Here is a 13,544-nt window from a genome sequence, read left to right as displayed (position 1 = left end):
CTTGAGACAGAAAAGCAGAACTGGTAGTGTTGTCTCTGCCCGTCATCCGTCATGGTACCCAACATGCATGGTACCCGACATGCAGGTATTAGTTGAATTGATGAATTTTAGAAGTGTTCGAGAAGTGTGAAGCTGAAGGAGGTTACAAGGGGAGCTGAGAGAAGGGTGTTTCTAAGCAAAGGCGCCACTCAAGTTTGTTGAGGGGAAAAGCCAACAGAGATAAAGAGATTAAACGTGTAAATAAGTTCTGACGTAGATGGGAAGGGATGGAATCAAGAATACAAAGATTGTTAGTTTTGGAAAGGAAGAATAGTTCTTCCTTTGAGATAAGAAAAAAGGGCAGGAAAATGGGAAATGCTCTACAGAAAACCACTGCCTGTTGGGAGAAGCATTATTATGGTCACAATGTTCAAGGGCCATTTTCCTGAATCTACACGGTACCATCAGACAGCCACTTGTTATCCACGTACTGTGGACTCTGCCTACAATCACAGAGAACTGGCCTGGTGCTGGAAGTTCTCACTAAGTTTTTACAGTAAAACCTTTCAAAGTATATCATTTTAGGCCCAATTTACAGATACTTTACAATTTACAGAACGTGGGTTCAGGGAAGTTAAGAACCCTGTGAGTAGCTGAGCTGGAATTAGAACCCAAGTGTATCTGACTCCACTGCAAGGAGCCAAGGCAACTTGGCTTCCCTTCTCACTGTTTCAGATGATTTGCTCCAATACAGCTGGGATGTCCATGAGCCCAGGGGGCAGTGAGAGGTGATACAGGCAGTTTCTGCCTATGGGGTGGGATTACTTTGCAAATGTGTCCCCCAAGGTCTCATATGAGTGAATGGAAACTAAGAGGGTGGCTTGGGGAACCAGAATGTGTTACTCTGGCAGAGTACGTTACCCTCTGATTGAGATGGGAGGATCAGAAAGAAATCAACACAGGAATGTGTCACAGGTTAACCTAACTAAGATAAGGTCAGTGGCCTGTCCATAGTTGGTGGCGTGGCAGGAGAGCACTGTGTCCCAACCATGGAGGCCTGCCTTCCTATGGCCAAGACGGCAATGACTTAGGTGGTAACCAGAGTAATTTGGGGTGGAGCAGTCCATAGCAGAGAAGCCTATCCCAACCGGAGAAAAGCAGCCTTTGGAAGAATCACCAGTGTCCATGGGAAGCTACTAAGCTGTGAGGGCCCTGGGCCAGGGGACAGGTGGTGACACCAGCAGGGAACAGAGGCTGTGGGAACCAGCCCCATCTGCAGAGAGCAGTACTGTGGGGTGATCTCAATTACAGGAGGCAGGAGACCCAATGGGTGGGGATTTGTTCCCGGTTTGGAATGATGCCTTCAGGGATCGTACCAGAGGAAATAACTGTGATCACTGCTGCCACCAGACAAGGTATCCCTTGATTATAACCAAGCTTCTTTATGCTTCTTTCAGCTCTTGCACTCATAAACCAGGGCCTCGTAGTCTGTGCTATAGCTGATTCACCTTATTTACCACAGTCCAAGACTCTGCAGCCTGGGTACCTTTTCAAATTTCAGGAGATGCAATGGGCTCAACAGTATCTACCCAAATTCACGCAGAACCTCAGAATGTGACTTCATTTGAAAATAAGTCTTTGTGGTGACTGCAGAGGCAAGGGTGGGTGGCAGTGGAAGAGGGTATGGGGGGATAAATGGTGATGGGGGAAAAATACATAAAAAATAGGTCTTTGTAATTATTTAAGATGAGGTCATCCTGGATTAGGGTGGGCCCTAAATCCAATGACAGTGTCCTCGTAAGAGGCAGAAGAGGAAAAGGCCACGTGAAGACAGAGGCAGAGATTGATTGCAGTGATGCTGCCAAAAGCATCACCTGGGGCCACCAGAAGAGGTGAGGAAGGGTTCTCCCCTAGAGCCTTTAGGGGGAGTGTGGCCTGCGAACACCTTGATCTTACACCTCTGGCCTCCAGAACGGTGAGAGAATAAATTTCTATTTTTAAAAACTGCCCAGTTTGTGGTACTTTGCTACAGAAGCCCCAGGGAACTTACACAAGGACTGAGATCCTTTTCTCTAAACGGGCATGTCACGCACTCTCTAGCCCCTGAGTTCACCCCCCATATATAAGTGTCAAGAAAAAATATGTGCTGAACAAATACATTCCCAGATTTCAAATGGAGGGGGAAGCATGATGTCCCCTAAGGCAGCAGAGAGGAATCAATGATAACATTAGATAGTATTTGGAAGACTAAGGCTGTTTACCATAAAGGCTCACTGTGCGGCTTTAGCTCAGCAAATTTACTAAGTGTCAGGATATGGCCTTGAGTTTTCTCAATCTCAAGGTTGAGTCAACCTTAGCATGATTAGCTAAATCATGCTAATCAAGCTCACAAGAAATAAAAATTACGCTGCAAATGTATTCACCAGTGCCTGTGTGAGAGAGAGAAAGCTTCTCCAAAATGCCAGGGCCCAAGTCAGCACACCAGGGAGCTGCTCAGCAACTGTCAGATATATGGGGTCACTGCAGAGAGTCAGGGCACCACCCAACAAGCAAAGAGGAGAGGACACCATCCCAGCCACAGAGAAGCCCAGAGACCCTCCTTTGCACAACTGCCTGTTTCCAGCACCGCAAGTTCAAGCCAGCCAGTCTGGACAAAATAGAATGTTTTAAGGCATTTAAATTATCTACTATGTTTTGGGATAATTTGTTATGCACCAATAGTAACTATAGCATCCCCACTGAGAAATGTTAGCCATATTGGGATATAATAAGGAATGAAAACGTAACAAAACTTACGCCTAGTTTGATAGTATTTACTTATATATAAAATTGGGGATGGGGGAACAACTGTATGTATCACTAGCTATGGGCCCCAAACTTCCCACTGAGTGTCATCATAGTCAATGAATTCATATCCACGGGAGCACTGAGGTTTTCAAATGCAGACTCAGTTGAAAATGTGGATGCTACCTGTGTGACACAGGCCAATCACGCTACAGATGAACAAGCTGTCACAAAAACTCTGCATCTCTCTACAACTGACACTTGATACCACCACGTACTTTGACACAGACCGAGCTACAGAGCTGCCTACAGTGTATAATTAAGGGTTTCGGATGTGCTAAGGTTTTCTCCTGCCAAATGCCATTCATCTATGCTTGACTTTTCCAACAAGTGTAACCAAAGTACAATTTGTAAAGCAAGTTCACCGTGTGAATTATTGTGCCCTGCTAGTTTAAAGCACTGCATAGCTCAGAGCAGAAAAGTTATTCTGGGATCACTAAACCACAACACCTGGTCCCGTCATTCAGCAGGAAAGGATGCCAGGACCCAGAAGAGTGAAGTGCCTTGTCCAGGGCTACATTCCTAGTCTGTAGAAAAGCTGGGGCTGAACTCCAGGAATCCTGATGCCTTAGTGTGATGCTTCTTTTCAAAACTTGGAATGTTACCTTTGAAAAAGGACAGTAACAGGTACCATGGTACCTCGGTTTTAAAATGTGATCCGTTCCGGAAAACCAAGTTCTGAAACATTCGAAAACTGAGGGATCCACAGCCAACAGCTGGGCCTCAGGATCTTGCCCTCAGTGGAAGCTGCGTGGCATGTTCAACTTCGAGGGCGCGTTGGAAAACCGAAGCATTTACTTCCAGGTTTACAGTGTTAGTAAACTGAATGTTAGTCCACGGAACCATTTGAAAACTGAGGTACCACTGTCATCAGTAGAGCCTCTGAAGGGGACACCTGGCCCACCTCAGGTCACATATAATTTCCTCCAATGGTAACCAACTAAGATTTCTCCACAAATATTGCTTTTGGAATAATACATGGATTGTCAAAGTATTTTGGACACTTAAACACAACTCCAGCAAAAATACTCCAAGGATGGAGGAGAAAACAAGATGGCGGCGTAGTAACAGCAGTCCCCACCGCCTCCCACAACCACATCAAAATTAAAACTAAAATACAGAACCATCATTCAGAACCTCCCGAAATCTGGCTGAACAGAAGCCCTACAACTAGGGAATTAAAGAAGCATTGAGACTGGTAGGAGGGGCGGAGATGCAGCCAAATCAGGGCTGGATAGCGGAGACTCAGCTGCAGGCCCACACCTGGTGCCGTGGGTTAAACCAGGGAGGGGCATCTCGGCGGTGGAGGTTTCCCAGAGGAGCGAGGGGTCCCAGCCCCACACCAGGGCCCCCAGCCCAGGGTTCCAGGGCCAGGAAGAGAAGTCTCCACAACTTCAGGCTGTGAAAACCAGTGGGGATTGAGGAGAGGGCAGCTGAGGCTGTGGGAGTCCCAGGCTTTCCTCTCAAAGGGCCCGCGCTCGGACTCACTCAGACCGGCTCCCTCTGGGCCCCAGCGCCAGGTAGCAGTTTGAAAGGAACCTGGGACATTTGGGGAGGGACTAACCTGCCTGGAATCAGGCCCAGAGCTGGAGAGGCAGCTTTCTTCCAGACAGAAGAGCTGGCAGAGACCGTTGCTTCTTTGGCGAGCCCTCTGTGCACAGAGCTGGCAGGCAGGCGCCATATTTGAATCTCCATCAACCTGGCTCACACTTTTCACCTGCCCTGGTGATTCCTGGAGACCCCTCCCCTCCCCACCTGCAGGCTCTTCCAGGCCATGCTTAGGACTTTCCTAAAATCTTTCGAACAAGCAGCAACTGCCCCATACAGCTTGATAAGTGGCCCCAGGCCTGGCACTAGCAGCAGCCTCCACTGGTTCATAGCTTGGCCTCTCCTGGGCACCTCCAAGCCCAGCACAAGTAGCAGCCAACTACGATTTGCTGTGTAGCTCATGCTGGGTGGCCCTGGGCAAGGCACAGGCAGAGGCTGACTTGGCACCTCCCCGGAGGCCCCAGAGACAGTGCGCCTGGTGGTCAGACTCGACCACGCTGGATTACAACCCTACCACACCCACGAGTGACACACTCAAGGGGCGCACTTGGTGAACACCAAAGCTCCACTGAAGTAAATCCTGCTCCATAGGGGTGTCTCCAGCACAGCAACTCTTCAGCTGTAGCTGCAGCTGGTCCTCACAGCCAACCGGCCTGGGGGTCAATTCCTCCCAGTGACACCAACAGCAACCAAGGCTCAAGTACAACAGGACAGTGGACACAGCCCACACGGGGGAGCACCTAGAACGCCCAGCTCGGGTGACTGGGGAGGCTGAGCCGCTGGACACTACAGGACACCTACTACACAAAGCCACTCTACAGATTCCAGGAGACACAGCAGCTCTACCTAATACATAGAAGCAAACACCAGGAAGCAGCCAAAATGTGGAGGCAAAGATACATATCACAAAGAAGGGAACAGAAGAAATCTCCAGAAAATGAACTAAATGAAATGGAGCCAAGCAAGCTACTAGATACAGACTTCAGAATTATGGGTATAAGGATGCTCAAGGATCTTAGTAAGATTATTAAGGAAACTAGTGAGACCATCGATGACATAAAAAAGCACCAATTAGAAATGAAGGGTACACGAACTGAAATGAAGAATAATTTACAGGGAATCAACAGTAGAGGACGCTGAGAATCAAATCAGCAATTTGGAACATAAGGAAACAAAGAACACCCAACCAGAAGAGCAAAAAGAAAAAAGAATCCAGAAATATGAAGAGAGTGTAAGGAGTCTCTGGGACAACTTCAAGCAGCTCAACATGAGCATTATGGGGTGCCAGAAGGGGAAGAAAGAGAGCAAGAAATTGAAAACCTATTTGAAAAAATGATGACAGAAAACTTACTTGGGGAGGGGGTTGGAGCGAGGTGGAGGGGTCAATGCGGGGGGGGGGAATGGGACATCTGTAACACTTTCAACAATAAAGATAAATTTAAAAAAAAAGAGAGAGAGGCAGGGAGGAATTTTCTGTTTCCCTCTTTCCCTCTGCTTTGGCTGACTCATTGGCCTGGGTCCCGGAGTGAGTAAAACTTGAAGAGACCCACAGGGGACATGTACTTTGGCCATAATTAAATCTTTGTTATTTTAAGCCAATAATATATTTGGTATGGTTATAGAGATACAATCTAGTTAGTCCTGACTGATAAAAGCCTCAGTTTCCTTATTTATTAAATGGGGATATAAATAGAATCTATCTTTTTAGGATGTTGTGAAGTTTAAAGAAATAATTCGTGTTTAAAAAAACAATACTCCAAGGGTAACCGTTAACAGACCCAGAATGTGCTGTTGGATTCAGATTTGAGACCTCCAGGAGTAAGATGGTCTGGATTTTTGTAACTATTTTAACTGTTTACATCTCCTTATTTCTGATGCAATCTATAACTGATTATAGACACTACATTTTAAAAAAATTAGGCAGTCCCTTGTTTGGTCTTCATTCAACTTCAATGTCCTTTTCACCCAGTAGTGAGGGGAAAGAAGGCTGGATGAGAACCTAGTGGCTGAGGACCAGGCTTGCAACAAGGTCTGAAGAGTTTAAAAACATCTCACATACATCCTCAGAGCTCATTTCATTTGGAGAAACGTCATGAGAACAGAAAAAAAGTACCTTATAAAATCCTAACGGCTTCACAGGTTGGTAGGGTTTCAAACTCCTTTTTAAAAGCATTAAATTACTCCCTGCGCTCCTATTTTTAAAATGATTTCTATATACCTCTCCTCATTCCAAAATTTATTCTGAGGTGGTCAGCTCTCCCTTTGGGGCTGACTCAATTTTCCCATATAAAGCTTATGTGGACTTCAGGACCGATCAATAACAAGGAGGGAAAAAGGTTTGAACGAGCCAAGAAAAATTACAACGTGTGGCAGCTAAAAGATATGAGTTAAATTCCTACTGTGTGTAAAGTATAGTGTTAAATGCTGAGGAGGATATTTTTAAAAGTATAAATCACAGTGGGTGTCCTGAAGTAATTTATTTATAATCTTTCTGAGCGAGACAGGCTCAGTGCCCAAGTGAGGATGTCTTATTACACATCTGTGCTTGGTGTCTTCTGGCAGGAGCAGCTCTCAGCACTTTCCCTCCTCTGGCCAGGAAGGAGGGGCAGGGTAGGAAGGTGTGAAGGTAGTCCAAGAGTGGGGACTGCATGGACAAAGGCACAGAAGTGGGCATGCACTGGGAAGGGTCAGGGTAGTAAGTAAAATAACTAGGAGCTAAGGTTAGGGTTTTTAGCCTCTGGAGGTATCTAAGGGAGTTCCAATGATGAAAGGTGACATTTACGGAGCCCTAATTCTTGACTAGGCACACTGACTTAATCTCCCTCCTGACAGCCCTATGACACAGCTGATGAGGAAACTGAAGCACAGTTAATAAGTCACACGATTAGCAAGTGCTACAGCCAGCATCCAAACCCTGGAGATAGAGCCCCACTCAGCCTCTTCTGCAGAGCGCCTCTCGCCTCTCAATAGCACAGGAAGGATGCTAACAGACACCAGATGCCCTGGGAAGGAGCTGCGACAGGGAGCGTTTCAAGGAGCAGGAGTCAATAGGGTCAGATGTTGCTGAGCTATCGGGAGCGAAATCTGAGAAACAGCCATGGACTTGGGTTTAGGCAATCACAGGTGACCTTCAAGAGTTCCTTTTCAGTAGAAGGGTGGGAACAGGGGTTCCTTGTAGGACATCGAGGAGGCAGTGAGAGGAGAGCGCGCCAAAGGTAGACACTGACAGTGAAAGGACAGGGAGAGATGGGAGAGAAATTCCCAAGCCTTCCTTCTGAGACTATGCCCCAAAGCAATGGAACATCTTCTTTGTTCAGGAGATTACAATGATTCTCCCTGTTCTTCTGTTTCGAAGGACAAAATTAACACTTTGTAGTAGTCAAGTTTAACTGAGAATTAGCAAATGTCACAGAAATTATTATTTTTTTAAAACTGCATCAAGTTCAGGTAAAATACAAAGACAACTATTTTAAGGGAAACCGTTATAGGGAAGGTTACTTGATCTTATACACTGCATGGGCTGGACAAAATGGCAATTCTGGAATCAGGGTGGGAGGCTCAGCAAATAGGATGAAATAACTTGCTTCGGACTTGGTTTTTTGAGTTAAGAGAGAGCAGTCAAAAGTATGTGTTATGACTTCCGACCGAAACCCACAGGACAGCTGCCCAGCTGCAGCCTAGACTTCCAAATACCTGGGCTGCAAAGGGCAGAAATGCTGATTAAAATTCTGTTTTAATGAGCTGTGGGAATTCAAGTTATCAGCCCCTGTCCTAGCTACTGAGTAGTTTCTATAACAAATCTGAAGCAGTTTTAGGAAGGTTGTGTTTTTCTGAAGGGGTACTCTCTCCTTGTGGATAATTCAGATTGCCTAGAACAGCAATTAAAGCTGCTAAAAAGAGAGAAGAGGGAGAAGGAGGCCTTCCCGTGGCTGAGAAGCAGTTTCGGGGAGACTTCATCCCATAACCATTAATTCCCTCCAGCATCTAGGTAATAAACTCTAAAGTGTTGTATGAGCCCTAGCCGGGTTTCTCAGTGGTTAGAGCGTTGGCCCACAGACTGAAGGAGCCCGGGTTCGATTCCAGCCAAAGGCATGTACAGTGGTACCTCGGTTTTCTAATGTGATCCATTCCGGAAGACCGCCCAAGTTCTGAAACATTTGAAAACCGAGGAATCAACAGCCGACGGCTAGGCCTCAGGATCTTGCCCTCAGTAGAAGCTGCGTGGCATGTTCAACTTCTGGGGCGTGTTGGAAAACCAAGCATTTACTTCCAGGTTTACGGCCTTTGTAAACTGAAATGTTTGCCAACAGAGACATTGGAAAACCGAGATGCCACTGTACCTTGGTTGCTGGTTCCATCCCCGGCCCAATTGGACTATGTGCAGGAGGTAACCAATTGATGTGTCGCTTTCACATTTATGTTTCTCTCTCTCCCTTCCACTCTCTCTGAAAAGCAATGGGAAAAAAATATCCTCAGGTGAGAATAAAAAAATAAAATAATAAAATAATACTCTGTCTTTTAAAAATAAATAAAGTGCTGTATAAGTCCCACAAATGCCCATCATTTGCTGCAGCTCAAGAACTACCACAAACAGCAGATGAATGAGAGGACCGGAGTCCAGGACGGCTTGGGCCAAAACAATCTCAGGCTGTGATGTAGTTGGTACGTGCTCGGGCACCGAACTCTTACACCCAGGCTTAAACAGGAAAGACACCAACAAGTATTTCATCTTAAAAATGCAACAGGCTGATGCTGGGTTGCAGTGATTAACCTGCCTGTGTGAGTGTCCACAGATTCCTTTTCCTTTCTAGTGACTCGGACCACTTGGAAAGTTGGTGGCATCTTTGAACTCTTCAAAACATTCTGAACTCCAACAGAGGAGAATCCACAGGTCTCCTCTCTATCGCAGGGCATCTCCCCACAAACCTTCTGTTGCCTTGTCAAACACCCCAGCCCTCAGGTGACTTTCTTCCCACTCTATAGGAGCTGACTCTACCTGGGAGGTTTCTCTTTCCCCAGTACCGGCTCAACATAAGACAAAGTCTCTTCCGATTCTTGTTCATTTTCCTTGCTGTTCCCCCAAACACACACATAGAAAGCCTTTGCATTTCAGAGGTGTCCCCATTCACTATGGGAAACCGTAATGGCTAACAAAAGCAAAAAGTGTGAGAGGCTGGAAAGATTTAAGGATGCCACAGTGTCTTGTCAGTTGTTTTCCATAACACCAGGGTGCAGGCAGCGAACAAACCAGACAAAATCCCTGTGCGCCCTGGAGATGTATGACATACATAACTAATTTATGTAGTGTGCTAGGAGGGAGGAGGAATAAAAGCAAAGCAGGGAAGAGGGATAGAAATACCTGTGGGGAGGCCTGTAGTTTTAAAGAAGCAGTCAGAATTTGAGCAAAGCCAAAAGGAGGTGACACTGCAAACCATGCAGGTATCTGCAGGAAAAGCATTCCAGGAAAGGGAACCACTAGTGTGGAGGCTCTGGAGCAGGGGGAACAGCAAGAAGGCCAGTGTGGATGGGCAGAGGCAGCATTGGATGGGAGGCCAGAGAACTATGGGACGAAGCACTCATTGTTCTGCAATTAGAAAGAAAAGCCCAGAGTCTGAGTTACACTGACCTAGGCTTGAATCTCAGCTCTGCTCCTAACATCATTTACCTCAAGCTCCCCTTTCTTCATCCATAAACAGCTAACCACAAAGGGTAACAGCAGTTGCAAATTGTGAAACTACCTATCATGGGACACAGCTCATGCCGTGTCCCTACCCACCACACAACTGGTTACACCTTCTCTCCTGGTTACACAGCTTCTCTCATCTGGCTCCCACTGTGGTCGAATAAAAGGTGTCTAAAACTATGCCAGTCAAGGGCCTCCAAGAGGTCCGTTACCAAGTGCAAGACGAGAAACTGAAAAACAGTGTGCAACTGTGTGTATAGTATTGTTTGCAAACAGTAACATTTTAGGATCCACATTCCGAATCTGGAGGACTCCACACTAAACTATTCATGTAGATCATGATGAGGAGTAAGATGACCAGATTCTAACCACTAACCTGCTATCTTCTATATTTACATGATATTTGAACATTTTACAATGAGTGCATACTACATTTGCAAGCAGAAATCTCAAGCTAGGCTACTGCTGATGCAGGAGAAGTGATTTCCTGGCCCTCTCCTGTATCAAAACGGGGCAGCTTCCTTTACACCTTGCACTCAAGGCCCACCTTGTGTGATCTAACTTTAGGAACCCTTATGTTTTCTATATGGGAAAACATATAGAAGCTATACTGTTCTGTTGCTTTACTGTCACCAGTTTATCATTAAAAGCTGTAACTTCCACCCTAGCCGGTTTGGCTCAGTGGTTCGAGCCATGGACTGAAGGGTCCTGGATCAATTCTAGCCAAGGCCATGTACCTCAGTTTCAGGCTTGTCCCCAGCCCTAGGCGGGGTCCATACAGGAGGCAACCAATTGATGTCTCTCTCACACATCGGTGTTTCTCTCTCTCCCTCTCCCCCCTTCCACTCTTTCTGAAAAGCAATGGGAAAAATATACTTGGGTGTGGATTAAAAAAAAAAAAAAAGCTGTAACTTCTATGGAATATAATTTTCAAACAATCCCTATACCTTTCTCACAACTATCTCAAATATGTAACCTGACTATAAAAGTTTGTAGCCCCACTGGGTGAATTTTCCACTAACGTCACTACAGCAATTTCTAAGTCTATGAGAACTGCTGGGAAAGTGTAGCAAAATCCAATACCTGCATTGCAATAATGCATTTGCAAAAAAACATTAAATATACATCCATAGTTGAATGCACAAATTCCAAGATTGTCGAATGCACAACCGCTACAAGGGCAGAGAGACTGAAAGAGGGCCCATGGTTAGCATGAATTCCAATGACAGCAACATCGGTCCTATGACTGGCAGTGAGATGTGCAGGGCGAGGCAGGAAGACTGGAGTAGGATTCGTTCTACCTGATGTGTATACGTTTTACCGATTTAAACCCGAAGGGAAGTGACTTTTTTGAACTTAACGGGCTTGTTTGGAAGAGTCAAATGGATGCATTCTTGAACCCCATTTTTTTAATAGGCTCGGTGCCACCCAAAAAAATTCCACACGGGCCCATTATAAAACAATTCTCTTAGCAGAAAGCCACAAAGGTTGGCATGGAATCAATGAAACAGAAAATCCAAGACTGTGTACCCATGCATCAGCTTGATCTTAATGAGAATGTGGATGGGGTGGCAGCACCAGGGCTAAAGGTGTCTCCCGAGGCCCCCCAAGATGCCCGGCAGTCACATGCACTTGACTCTGCATCTTTATCCTGTCCCTGACTGTGACCTTGGGCAAGTTAGCTGACCTTTCCAAGTCTTAGCTCCTTCAGTAGGTTGTGACGATGAAATGAGATCACGCTCCTGGAACACATGAGCATTTCAGAAATGCGTCCTTGGGAAAAAAATAAAATAAAATTTAAAAAATAAATAAAATAAAATAAAAAAAAAGAGAAATGTGTCCTCACGATGAGACGTGAGCGCTATGACTATATTTGAGAAGCAGTTACAGTCCTGCTGACGTCTCCCTACATCTCGGGATAACCATTTTCAATCTATGCTTCCAGCTTTTACGATTCTTTTCACGGGAGTATTTCGGGGAAAGATAAAGAAAAGATAACCGGTTACATACACCTCCGTCTCGGGCCGCTGCTGGGAGCGAGGTGAGAGGCTGGGGAAATGGGTAACATACATCCCGAGGAGAAATCCAGTCGTTGGCTGTGGCGTCCTGAGCGCACGGGGTATAAACAGCCGCGTCCCTTGGATCCGTAACGCGCGCTGCGGCGAGTCGCCGGCGGGTTCACTGAGGGACCAGCCGGAGCCAAGCCCGTCGCCGCCTCGGGGAGAGCGGCCAGGGCGCAGGGCGCGGGGCCCGGTTAAGGGGGCTCCTGGGGTCCGCCTTCCAACAGGTGGCGAAACCTGAAGGAGCGGAGCGGGCCGGGCTGGGCCGGGGACGCTTCTCCAGTCCCCTCGGGCGCAGGGGACCTCAGCGGGGACGTGCCCGAGCGGGACGCAGGAGCCCGCGCCCGGACAGCCGGTCCCCAGCGTGGCGCCCGACCCGCGGGGAGCGCCCACCGGGGCGGGGGGCGGGGGGATTCCCTCCACACGCGCCTGATGATGGAGAGCCGCCCGCCCTGCAGCGGGGTCCCCTCGGCCTCGGGCTGTGACAACACGCGACATGGCCCACGGAGGCCGAGGACGCGCGAGGCACGGCGGCCGGACCGACCTCGGCGGCTGCAGAAGCAAACAGGGACGCCGGGCGACCGGAGGGTCCCCGGCTGCAGCCCAGCCCCGGGCGGCAGCACGCACTCGGCCCAGGGGGATGAAGGTCAGCGGTCAGCGCGACTCCCGGTCCCCGGCCCCGCGTGAGGAGGCGACCCGGTCCCCGGTCCCCGGTCCTCCGCTCCCCCGGCAACGCGGAAGGAGGCGACCCGGCCCCGGGTGAGGAGGCGACCCGGCCCCCGGTCCCCCGGCACCGCGGGAGGAAGGTGCCCCGTCCCCCCGCCACGCGTGAGGAGGCGACCCGGCCCCCGGTCTCCCGGCACCGCTGGACGAGGCGACCGGGCTCGCCAGCTGAGGGGACACGTACCTGCCGCCGGGCTCCGCGTCGCGCGCTCTGTTGCTGCGGCGGCCGCCACGGCTCGAGTCCCGGGCTCTCCTCAGCGCCTCGCGCCACCGGCTCTCCCGGGCCCGCGCCTGCGCCCTCGCGCCTGCGCCCTGGCCCCGCGCGCCCCCGCACTCCCCCTCCCCCCCGCCTCAGCCCCAGCCCCCGGCGCCCCCGCGTCCGCGCGCGCCCCCGCCCCCCCGCCGCCCGCCTCGCAGCTGAGGCGCTGGCCAGAAATCCGCGGCCTCCGGGGAGCGCCGGCTGCGTGGCGCGGGTGAGGGGCCGCCGGGGGCGGGCGGGGAGGGGGCCGGCCGGGGAGGGTCGCGAGCGGCAGGCCGAGGTGGGGGCGCGCGAGCCGGGCGGCAACAGGTGCGAGGCCCCGGGACTTCGGACCAGCGCCGCTGGGACCCCGTGGCTCGGGCGCGGCGTCCTGAGCTCTCCGAGGAGCACGCGCCCCCTCGGCCCGGGCCCCTGGGTACCTGTCAGTACCTTTGGGGACACGTTTCTC

General features: G+C 49.2%; 1 protein-coding gene across 1 annotated transcript in view; it reads right to left on the bottom strand.

The window, feature by feature from the left end:
- TMEM266 (transmembrane protein 266) overlaps window positions 1-13,089 on the bottom strand; it is a 50,407-nt gene extending 37,318 nt beyond the window's left edge. Inside the window, exon 1 of the mRNA XM_087829215.1 lies at window positions 13,022-13,089. The gene's annotated coding sequence lies outside the window, so the exon portion shown is untranslated. The remainder of the gene's footprint in view (window positions 1-13,021) is intronic.
- Window positions 13,090-13,544: the final 455 nt, after the last annotated feature.

The sequence above is a fragment of the Miniopterus natalensis genome, chromosome 22 (genome assembly GCF_054644295.1).
Source record: "Miniopterus natalensis isolate mMinNat1 chromosome 22, mMinNat1.hap1, whole genome shotgun sequence".
In the NCBI taxonomy this organism is placed as follows: domain Eukaryota; kingdom Metazoa; phylum Chordata; class Mammalia; order Chiroptera; family Miniopteridae; genus Miniopterus; species Miniopterus natalensis.
The sequence above is the reverse complement of the archived record's forward strand: the minus strand, read 5'-3'. Positions and strand labels throughout refer to the sequence as shown.